We start from the raw sequence: 11,656 nt of genomic DNA on the forward strand, positions 1-11,656 counted from the left end.
ACAGCAGAAGTCAGGTCATGCCCTTTTTCAAGCTGAGGGTTTAAGAGACTAGCCATGTCCACTTCCTGTGTCTTAGCACACTGTCTCTAGGGCCCCTGAACCACCCTTCTGGTCTATCATGGACTTCGGCGTAAGACAGGACACCTGCAGGTGTTCCAAGCGCAGTCACAATTGAGCCCAACTTCCTAGCCATCCCTACCAAGACATCGAAGCTGGGAGAGAAGTCTCTCTCCAGTCCTCCTCCCAGTCCATCCACTGGCTGAGTACCTTCAGGGACTTCCATCAATGCCACATGGAGAAGAGTGACCAGCTCAGCCCTGTCAGCACTCCTGACGCCCAAAACCGTGAGACCTAATAAAATGGGAGTTGTTTTAAGCCACTAATTTTTGCTGGCAATCTCTTAAAAAACAATGGATTGCTGGAACAATGGATTTACAGACAGGGAAGTAGAATGTGTTTCTCTCCTGAGTGGGAATTCTTAGTATGGATTCAGCAGATAGGTTGTGAGCTCCAGCAAACTGTAATGGATGATGACTGGGCTTCAGAAGGAAACTATAATATTTTTAGGAACTAGGATAATTTTTAAAATATTTTTATTTTTTTTTTAATTTCTTTTCAGCATCCAGAATTCATTGCTTATGTATCACACCCAGTGCTCCATGCAATACTTGCCCTCCATAATACCCACCACCAGGCTCACCCAACCTCCCACCCTCACCCCTCCAAAACCCTCAGATTGTTTTTCAGAGTCCACAGTCTCTCATGCTTTATCTTCCCCTCCTATTTCCCCCAACTCACTTCTCTCCATCTCCCAGTGTCCTCCATGTTATTTCTTATACTCCACAAATAAGTGAAACCGTATGATAATTGGCTCTCTCTGCTTGACTTATCTCACTCAGCATAATCTCTTCCAGTCCTGTCCATGCTGGTATAAAAGTTGGGTATTCATCCTTTCTGATGAAGGCATAATACTCCATAGTGTATCTGGACCACATCTTCCTTATCCATTCATCCGTTGAAGGGCATCTTGGTTCTTTCCACAGTTTGGCCACTGTGGCCATTACTGCTATGAACATTGAGGTACAGATGGACCTTCTTTTCACTACATCTGTATCTTTGGGGCAAATACCCAGTAGTGCAATTGCAGGGTCATATGGATGCTCTATTTTTAATTTCTTAAGGAATCTCCACACTGTTTTCCAAAGTGGCTACACCAACTTGCATTCCCACCAACAGTGTAAGAGGGTTCCCCTTTCTCCACATCCTCTCCAACACTTGTTGTTTACTGTCTTGTTAATTTTGGCTATTCTAACTGGTATAAGGTGATATCTGAATGTGGTTTTGATTTGAATCTCCCTGATGGCTAGTGATGATGAACATTTTTTCATGTGTCTGTTAGCCATTTGTATGTCTTCATTGGAGAAGTGTCTGTTCATGTCTTCTGCCCATTTTTTGATGTGATTATCTGTTTTCTGTGTGTTGAGTTTGAGGAGTTCTTTATAGATCATGGATATCAGCCTTTTGTCTGTACTGTCATTTGTGAATATCTTCTCCCATTCCGTGGGTTGCCTCTTTGTTTTGTTGACTGTTTCCTTCGCTGTGCAGAAGCTTTTGATCTTGATGAAGTCCCAAAAGTTCATTTTTGCTTTTGTTTCCTTTACCTTTGGAGACATATCTTGAAAGAAGTTGCTGTGGCTGATATTGAAGAGGTTACTGCCTATGTTCTCCTCTAGGATTCTGATGGATTCCTGCCCCACATTGAGGTCTTTTATCCATTTCGAGTTTATCTTTGGTATGGTGTAAGAGAATGGTCGCGTTTCATTCTTCTACACACAGCTGTCCAATTTTCTCAGCACCATTTATTGAAGAGACTGTCTTTTTTCCACTGTATATTATTTTCCTGTTTTTTCAAAGATTATTTGACCATAGAGTTGAGGGTCCATATCTGGGCTGTCTACTCTGAGGAACTAGGCTAATTTTATAAGAATTTATTAATCTTTTACAAACCTGGGAATATTTCATGTTCCATGTTGATTTAAAAATGCGGTTCTCCTCAAAAACGTCCATTTTTTTTTTCAATGTAATGCTAGGAGAGGCTATGTCCCATTGGAGAAAATAGCATGCTTCCTCTATCTTGATTAAATTCCTGTGAAAATGTTTAAAGTAAAAATTGTGTTAATTATAGCATAAATACTGAAATGTATAAAATTATATGTGCAATTCAATAAATTTTCAAAAAGTGAACCCATTTGAGTAACCGCCACACGCGAGGGGAAAAAAAAATAGTAGATTTCCAAAGACTTGCTCTTTCATGCTCCCTCCTCAAAGGTAACCACTTACAGAACTTCTATATTATCAATTCATTTTGAGTATTTTGAACTTTATCTAAATAGGTGATATTCCTTTGTGTGGATATATCACAATTTACTTATCCAGTCTGCCATTGACTGACAGTTGAAATTTTCAGCTTTAGGCTATTTTAAAGAGTGCTGTGATGAACAATTTTTAATATGTCTGTTGGTACAAATACAGATGCAGTTGTGTTGAATATATTCCTTTGGAGTGCAATTAATGGGTTGCAGGACAATTTGTATTTAACAATATTACCAAACTCTTTTCCTGAATGGTTATACCAATTTGTATTTCCAGCAGCTGTATATGAGAGTGTCCCTTAACCCAAACCTTGTATCACATAATACTGTTAGTATTTTCAATTTTAGCCATTTAGTGAGCATATAATTGTACTCATTATGGTTTTAATTTTTACTACATGATGGTTAAGGAGATTGGCCACATTTTCCTATACTTTCTGACAATTTGGATATCTTTTTAAACATTTTTAAAAATTTGTTTGCTATAGCTTAGCTTTTTGTAGAAGTTATTTATGTATTTTGTTCATGGTTTCTTTGTCAGATACACATGGAGTAAGCATTTTCTCCTCTGTGGCTCCTTGTCATTCATATAACAGGGTCTTTTGATAAACGTAGGTTTTTAATTTTAATGTGTTGCAATTTATCAAGGTTTTTCATTTTGGTTAGTGTTTTGCAAAAAAACTCTGCTTACAAGATGTTATTTTCTAGAATGTTTATTATATTATCTTTAACTTTTTGATCTGAGGACCATCTGGAATTAATTTTTGCTCAAGGAATAAGTTATGGATAAAAATTTATGTTTTCCCATACAAAAATCCAGTGGGCCTGGTACCATTTATTGAGAGGACCATCTTCTCCACACTGCAGTATAGTGGTATCTCTTTATAAATCAAGTGATGTTGTATGTGTGGATAGGTTTCTAGGATTTCTATTCTATTTTATTGGTCTGTTTAACTATCTTTATGATAATACCACACTGTGAATTATTATAATTTCATAATAAATCTTTGGTAAGACCTCTAACTTTGGTCTTTGCTTCTTCAAAATTATCTTGATTCTTGGATTTTAGCATTTGTATGCAAATTTTGAAATAGACACCAACTTTTTAAAACTTTGTGGCTTTTGATTTTGATTGCTTTGCCTTTATAGTTAAATTTAGGAAGAATGGTTATTTAAAAAATAATGTGCCTCCTAATTTATAAATATGGTCTATTCCTTCCATTATTTTCTTTATTTTCTCTCAGTAATGTTTTATGCCATACATGGTTGAACTCAAAGTTCTTATTTTGTCATATAATGCTCTTTATAATATTGTTTCAAGTATCTCTCCTGCCTGCCTTATTTCTTGCCACTTCCCATCATCCATGCATTTTTCCAAATTCTTTGACCTTCCTATTATGTCTAGAGTATAAAGAGCTTTGTCTTTTCTTTTCGTTCTTTCTATTTTTTTTAGAGAGAGAATGTGCATGGGAACAAGTGGGGAGGGGCAGAGGGAAAGGGAGAAAGAATCTTAAGCAGGCTCCATGCCCAGTGCCCAGCCTGACTTGGGCCTTCATCTCACAACCTTGAGACCATAACCTGAGTTGAAATCAAGAGTCAGATGCTTAACCAACTGAGCCACCCAGGCTATTTCTTACCTCTTTGATTTTGCATGTGATTTTTCCTATTCCTTAAAATGTTCTACTCTTCTACACCTTGAAATTTTCTAGCAATGGTTTGAAAGAAAGCTCAGCTTCTATCATCTCTGTTAAATTTCCACTTGCAAAGTCAATTGCATTGCCCAAAGTGCACTGATAACATTTTTCACATCATACTGTTTAATTGTACACTCTATTTAATTAATTCATATCATTCCTCTGTGAAACTGAACTCATCAAGAGGGGAGACTGCATTTTATTTGTCTTTATACCAGTACCTGTCACAATTCTCACAGCTAAGCCAGAGTTTTAACTATTATTTACTGATTGAATGGATGTGTCCCCAGTATCCAATCCTTGTCAGTTCATGTGCCAATGACACACATAAAAAAGGGAACTCCAGATGCCCTCTAGGTTTCAAATAATCTCAGTTACCTAGCATCCGAAGTAAGCCAAGAGCAGAGATAAGAGATACACCTTAAAACTAATCTTTAAAGAAGAATCTAAAAAACTATTGCTGTATTTCTAAGCCTCATATAATTTAGGTTAGCAACACCCAGTGAGTCTTCCACAGACCAATTATGTTCGAGTCACAAGCAGTAATAAATCAGGTTCCCTTACCCCAGGCCTGAATCCAGGCCTTCTGAGTCAGGAAAAAAAAAAAAAAGGTGGAGAGAGAATCTGCATTTCTGACAAGTGTCCAAGATGATACTTATGGACATTAACATTTGAGATTCATGGACCCAGACATGGCCTTCTGGTCACTCTTTCCAAAGGCAGCCCTGGGTTTTCAAGCAGAGTTACCTTCTGGGCATTATGGCCTTAGAATCCCTTCCTTACTTCTAGTCCCTCTTAGAGGATGTTGAGTCATCTGAAGGTAGCATTCCAGAACTAGAACAATCTAAAAACTTTAGCAGCAAGTGGTTTCCATTAAAAGCAGAGCATATATAAAACTCTATAGGAGATCAGGATAGGAGAGGCATGAAGGAAACTAATATTACTCCACACTGAATACCAATCCAGGTCAAGGTGTGGCCAGCTCTTTTGTTGTTGTTTATTCTATTTTAATCATTACATTTCCACCTGTGGTACCATGGGCATGGTCCGGAAACTGGCACTGACAGCTACTTCTATTGCAAGAAAAGTTGAAGACCAATCTCTGAAGGTCATGGCTGGCCATTTGCAGTGCCCCACATGAAAGGCAGTGTGAATGTCTTTCTTCCCCACTCAGGGAATGGTGGTCATCTGAATTGTGTGACATACTGAGGTATAGGAACCTTTGTTCTACATCTCTCTCTCTCTCTCTTTTTTTTTTTTTTTTTTTTTTTTTTGGTCAAACCTAGAGTGAGAAAACCCATTTCTTTCTGCCTCAACAAGGACAACCACTCTATTCTGCCCCAGAGCTCTGTAATTAAAAAGGCCCCTTGTTGTTTGGTGAATCCAATGAATGAATGGCAGAGAAGGTCAGTCTGTGATACTAAAAGGCTGATCTGTAGGAAAATGATGAGAATGCAGCTGACTGACACGTAAGCTAAGTCAGAAAAAAGTAAAACCCCTCCATACCCCGAGCAGAATACAACTGAGAAGAATATCTCAGCCCCACTTCCTTTTGATGAGGATGCTGTTTTATTTCTTCATTGTAAATATCTCTTCATACCCTTTTTAGCCTCCTGAAGTTTGGATGCTCATAGATGGATATATAACAGCAAGGAAGGAGAAAATTGCTGAATTTGGAACCACAGAGTTGTTAGATCACTGGGAGAACGTTGTCCCTGGGACATATGCTGAGACAGTCAGGGCTGATCCATTTCCAGATGGAGCTCTCACACCAAAACCGCAGAAGGACTGTGAATTTGATTTCACAACTAACAAAGCCTCATTTCAAATCCAGATGCCTAAGGATTCTGTTCCAAAACAGATTTATAAGAGGGCCAACAAAGACCAGGCAATAAAATTTTTTTCTAGGCAAAGACTATGTAGGAAGATGCATAAAAATTCCTAGTACTAAAAACTAGTTATTAACAAGTCAAATTCCTCAAGAACACCAGAGTGATGCTTCCACGGCTCCTTGAAGAAATAAACAGAAAAACAATGATGGTTCTGCTTTAGGGATATCGAGGTGCCACGAAACGATACAGCTTTCCTGAAAGTCCTCTGATGTTCTGGGCATGATTGAGCTTAGAAAAAAAATGGCAACATGGTCCCCATACTAGATATTAAGACTATTCTCCTGGGATTGGCAGACATTAAAGAGTGGGGAGCACGAAGGACATAAGTTTACCTAAAGCAACTGCATAGTTTAAAACTCCTGAAACGTAATATATCTGTAAGGGTGAGAGACCCCGATGCTCATGAAATCACGAATTGCCTCGGGCCAATTCTGGACAAAATTTGCTCACATGGAATGATATTAATATTTGCTCACAGCAGACTCTTCGTTCTCAAAATATTGTGAAAGCAAATATGTCAGAGACACTAGAGGCAATTCTCTGATCACTGACACAATATTCATCTTAGTAAAGGTGTGATCGAATTTGAAATTAATTTGTTAATTCCATATGTGAAACAAAGATGAGGAGTCTAATATGAGTCCCAGCTGCAGTGAGTTGGAAATATAAAGGTGCCTAATGGATCATTTGATGTCTAATGTACATCATAATCATTACTCACTGGCATGGTGCAGGCAGTGGTTCTCAACCCTGGTAGCACATGCTGGGGAGCTTTAAAAAACACCGACCCCTCCCCCCCGACCACATTCTTGCTTAATAGACCAGGCGTGTGCCCTGTACCTTAACATTTTTTTTTTTTTTAATAAAAAGCTTCCCTTAGGTGATTTGAATGTACTCCTGGGGCCACAGACCACTAAAGCCTTGGTGTAGGTCATTATTTCTCAACGTTGGCTAGTCATTAAAATCACCTGAGAAACTTAGAAAGAAAATCCCCATGTAGCCTGGGACCCATTCCAGAACAATGAAATCAGAAGGGATTAGTGGGGGCAGGGGCACTCTTCTGGGTATATATATCTTCTAAGGTTTGCCTAGGTCATTCTGTGGCGCAAACAGGATGGAGAATGGCTGGCAGAGGGTTAGCTCTCTCACAAGGCAAGTTAAATGCATTTTGGCAGACTTCTAATTAAAACCATCCGGTAAATTCTATTTTGTAAAAAGGGATGTTCTTGCTTTTCAAGAATCTAATAGCTAATGCATATCATATATATGTATACATATATGTATAAAGATACATATATATATAATTTATCTTTACTATGAATGGGAATATGAAGGATATAAAAGAACAAGTCCTGTCTTGCCTTCAGGAAGTGATGAAAGGATTGAACTTGAATGTTTCAATCAGAATTCCAATATCAGAAAAATATTGGCAGAAAGGGCACTGGGGATTTTTTCCCCCCCTAAGTCATAAAACTGGGACAGATGATTCTTCTCAGGTTCTGTAAGTAGAAAATCTCTCCTCCAGGAGATACTGTCATTCAGCTGCTCAAATCCTAATGTGCTTAAAAAACGCTGATGTGCTAGATGTTTTTTTTTTTTTTTCCTTTCCAAAGGAGTTGGTTATGAAACATCTAAAAATGAAGCAGGAAACAAAAGAGAGAGTTAACTTATAATTGCTCTGTTGAAGCATTTTGTGCAATTCTCGGCAGATTAGTGACTCCATTTGCAAATCTCAAAATTGGAAAGTCAGCAGTTCTTAGGTGTGGGGAATCATCGTGTTCAAGGACTGTCCCCGTACTCGGAAGTGCTAAGTAGGTTCCAACCAATGAAACAATGAATAAAGAAAAGGACCGTTCGTTTATATTGTTTATACCAAACACATCACTAGGTGCTTTTATAGTCTTTCCCCCTATACTATACTGCTAAACATTTCTTTGATTCTGTAAGTTATTATACATCTCTTTAAAATGATAAAACAGGGCACCTGTGTGGCTCAGTTGGTTAAGCAACCTCCTTTGGCTCAGGTCGTGATCCTGGAGTCCCCGGACGGAGGCCAACATTGGGTTCCCTGCTCAGCGAGGAGTCTGCTTCTCCCTCTGACCCTCTTCCCTCTCATGCTCTCTCTCATTTTCTCAAATAAATAAATTTTTAAAAAATCTTTTGAAAAATGATAAAAACAGATGCTTGTAGAGGTTAAGGAACTTTCTCAAATACAGCTACAAGTTATCACAAGGTACTGGTTTAATCTCAGGTCATTGCTCCTCGAAGGGCCAGTTTTCATCAGTATCTCTACAAAAATTTTCCTTCAGTGAGAAATAAAGTCCTTTTTGTCTTCCTCTGTGCATATGTGACCATCAGGATGGCCTTCTATACTTCGGTTCCATTGGTTATTAACGCACAACACGGTGTTCATTAGCGAGGACTCGGGACCATGAACTTCTGCTGGTGCAGGTTCTTTTACTTGTTCTAGCTTCTGTTGAATCTTTCTGATCTCTGCCTTAGTGAGTACAGGATGGGAAATAAGACCGATTTCTGCTGTGGTGAGTTAACACCTCCCGGGACTTACCAGCATTGGGAAAATCAGGTGGTTATAAAAACACTACAGGATAGAGAAATGTCAACTTCTGGGGATCATGAACTAGTTCTTCCTCAAAGAACTGCAAGGAAATAAAAAGTTGACCAAGGCATCACATAAGTGAATGGTATTGCATGGAGGACAGAAGCCAAGGTTAAGCTGTTTGTTTAATTTTCTCTGCCTCCATGCACACTAACATGCCTTCCGTGCAGCAGGCGGTTGGCACAGATTTGTGGCAACGAGTGATGGAGATGTGAATGTTTATATTGCCTGCCTACACCACCTATTTCTCTATTCAATTTTTTTTTTTTTAATCTCGGATATATGCCTACATACAGAGATGCCGCAGTATGGGGGGGGGGGGTTCTTGTTGAAGGCTGTTACCATGGAGAAGAACCTTCATTGTTCTGGGGGGGTTCATATTCAAAGATTTTAAAGTGTGAGCAAAGGGTAAAGGTGTTCACCTGAGAAACAGCTATGCATTTCCAGCAAGCGCCTCTTCTGTTCCTCGGCTGATCCCTGTTCCTCTAATGCTGCTGTCACCAGTTACCGACACACAGTGGGGTCCATGACACAAACTGATTATCCTACAGTCTGTAAGCCAAAAGTCCATGATGGGTCTTACTGGGCTAAAATCAAGATGTCTCCAGGGCTGTAGTCTTTTCTGGAGGCTCCAGTGTTCCATCTGTTTCCTTGCATTTTTCAGCTTCTGGAGGACATCTGCATTCTTTTTTTTTTTTTTTTAAGATTTTATTTATTTGACACAGAGAGAGAAATCACAAGTAGGCAGAGAGTCAGGCAGAGAGAGAGGAAGAAGCAGGCTCCCTGCGGAGCAGAGAGCCCGATGTGGGGCTCCATCCCAGACTGTGGGATCATGACCTGAGCCGAAGGCAGCGGCTTTAACCCATTGAGCCACCGAGGCGCCCTGAACATCTGCATTCTTTGGCTAGTGTTCCTTCTTCCCTCTTCACAAGCAGCAGCATTATATCTCCCTGACCATCGGCCATTGTCCATTTCCTCTCTGACCACCACCAAGCGAGGTAGAGGTTAGGTTGGATCTGCCTGGATAATGCAGGATAATCTCCACATCTCAGAGTCCTTGACTTACTCACATCTGCAAAGGATCGTTTGTCCTTTTACTGTGTGGGGTAAAATACATGCTCAGGTTCCGGGAATTTAGGACATGGTCATGTGTGTGTGTATGTGTGTGTGTGTGTGATGTATTATTCTGCCTACCACACTCACTCCTTATCCTGTGATCTCTATCCTTTTCTCTCTTTTCAAATCTTTTAAAATTTGCTGTGAGGCTATGAGGAAGACCAGGTATTTGCTGCAGCCCAAAGTGGCATTATTGGTAGAATGGATTCCAAAGTATCTTCTTAGCGATCCACAGTTTGGGAACTGTGGGAAGTTTGCAGAGTGAAAGTCCCAAAGACAGAGTGATTGTAACTACCGAGTGGGGAGGAGAAAAAATTTTGAGTGAAAGGGGATGCCAGGTGCTTCTGAGCAACGGACCAGGGTCGTACAGCTCCCAGAATGGGAAGAAGCGAGAATAAAACCTCTGATCCATTTTCTGAGGGACTCTGCTCCCTAATTTTGAGGCTGTAGGGGAGGTGGGACATTATCCCTCCCTTTTGTGATGGTGGGACATTATCCCAAGGTGGTCCTCAAAGCTTCAGATACTTTATGAGACGTATCTCCAGAAAACTAGAGTGAAGTTGAAAGACATTTGGAGTAAACAGAAACCACATCTCTCTTTTCTTCCTCAAGTTAATCTTCTCAAACCACATATATAAAATTACAAGAACCTACTTAGGCTCTGCTGTGTTTGCCAGTAAATTAGACCTGCATTCTGAGAGGAAGAGAGGGGGAAGGTGAGGAGGAGGGGGAAGAAGAGGGGGAGGAAGTAGAGCAGAGGGAGAAGGAGGAAGCAGCAGAGGGAGGAGGAGGAAGCAGAGGAAGGGGAGAGGGGACAAACTGAATCAAAGGAACATGCAGTGAATCCCTACTTGGTGTCGAATTCTCCGTATATTTTATTTCTTTTAATTTTCTCTACTTGTCATGAGTCAAATATTTATTTTATTTTATTTCTTTTCAGTGTTCCAAAATTCATTGTTTATGAATTTTATATACCCAGTGCTCCATGCAATGTGTGCCCTCCATAATACCCACCACCAGGATCTCCCAACTCCCCACCCTGCTCCCCTCCAAAACCCTCATTTTGTTTCTCAGCATCCACAATCTCCCATGGTTTGTCTCCCCCTCCGATTTCCCCCAACTCACTTCTCCTCTCCATCTCCCAGAGTCCTCCATATTATTCCTTATCCTCCACAGATAAGTGAAACTGTATGATAATTAACTCTCTCCTATGGACTTATTTCACTCAACATAATCTCCTCTCATGTCCATATTGATATAGAAGTTGGGTATTCATCCTTTCTGAGGGAGGCATCATACTCCATTGTATATATGGACCACATCTTCCCTATCCATTCATTCATTGAAGGGCATCTTGGTTCTTTCCACAGTTTGGCAACCATGGTCATGGCTGCTATGAACATTGGGGTGCATATGGTCCTTCTTTTCATTACATCTGTATATTTGGGGCAAATACCCAGTAGTGCAATTGCAGGGTCATAAGGAAGCTCTATTTTTAATTTATTAAGGAATCTCAATATTGTTTTCCAAAGTGGCTGCACTAACTTGTATTCTCACCAACAGTGTAAGAGGGTTCCCCTTTCTCCACACCCTTTCCAACACTTGTTGTTTCTTGTCTTGTTAGTTTTGGCCATTCTAACTGGTGTAAGGTGGTATCTCAATGTGGTTTTGATCTGAATCTCCCTGATGCTAATGATGAGAGTCAAATATTTTTTTTAATCTTTTTTATTTTATTTTATTATTTTTAAATAAACATATAATGTATTTTTATCCCCAGGGGTACAGGTCTATGAATCACCAGGTTTATACACTTCACAGCAAGAGTAAAATATTTTTTTAAAAATATTTTATTTATTTGACACAGAGTGAGCACAAGCAGGGGGAGCAGTAGAGGGAGAAGGAGAAGTGGGCTCCTCACTGAGCAGAGAGCCCCCTGGGGGGCTCAATCCCAGGACCCTGGGATCC

Source organism: Mustela nigripes, chromosome 5, assembly GCF_022355385.1.
Source record: "Mustela nigripes isolate SB6536 chromosome 5, MUSNIG.SB6536, whole genome shotgun sequence".
Classification (NCBI taxonomy): domain Eukaryota; kingdom Metazoa; phylum Chordata; class Mammalia; order Carnivora; family Mustelidae; genus Mustela; species Mustela nigripes.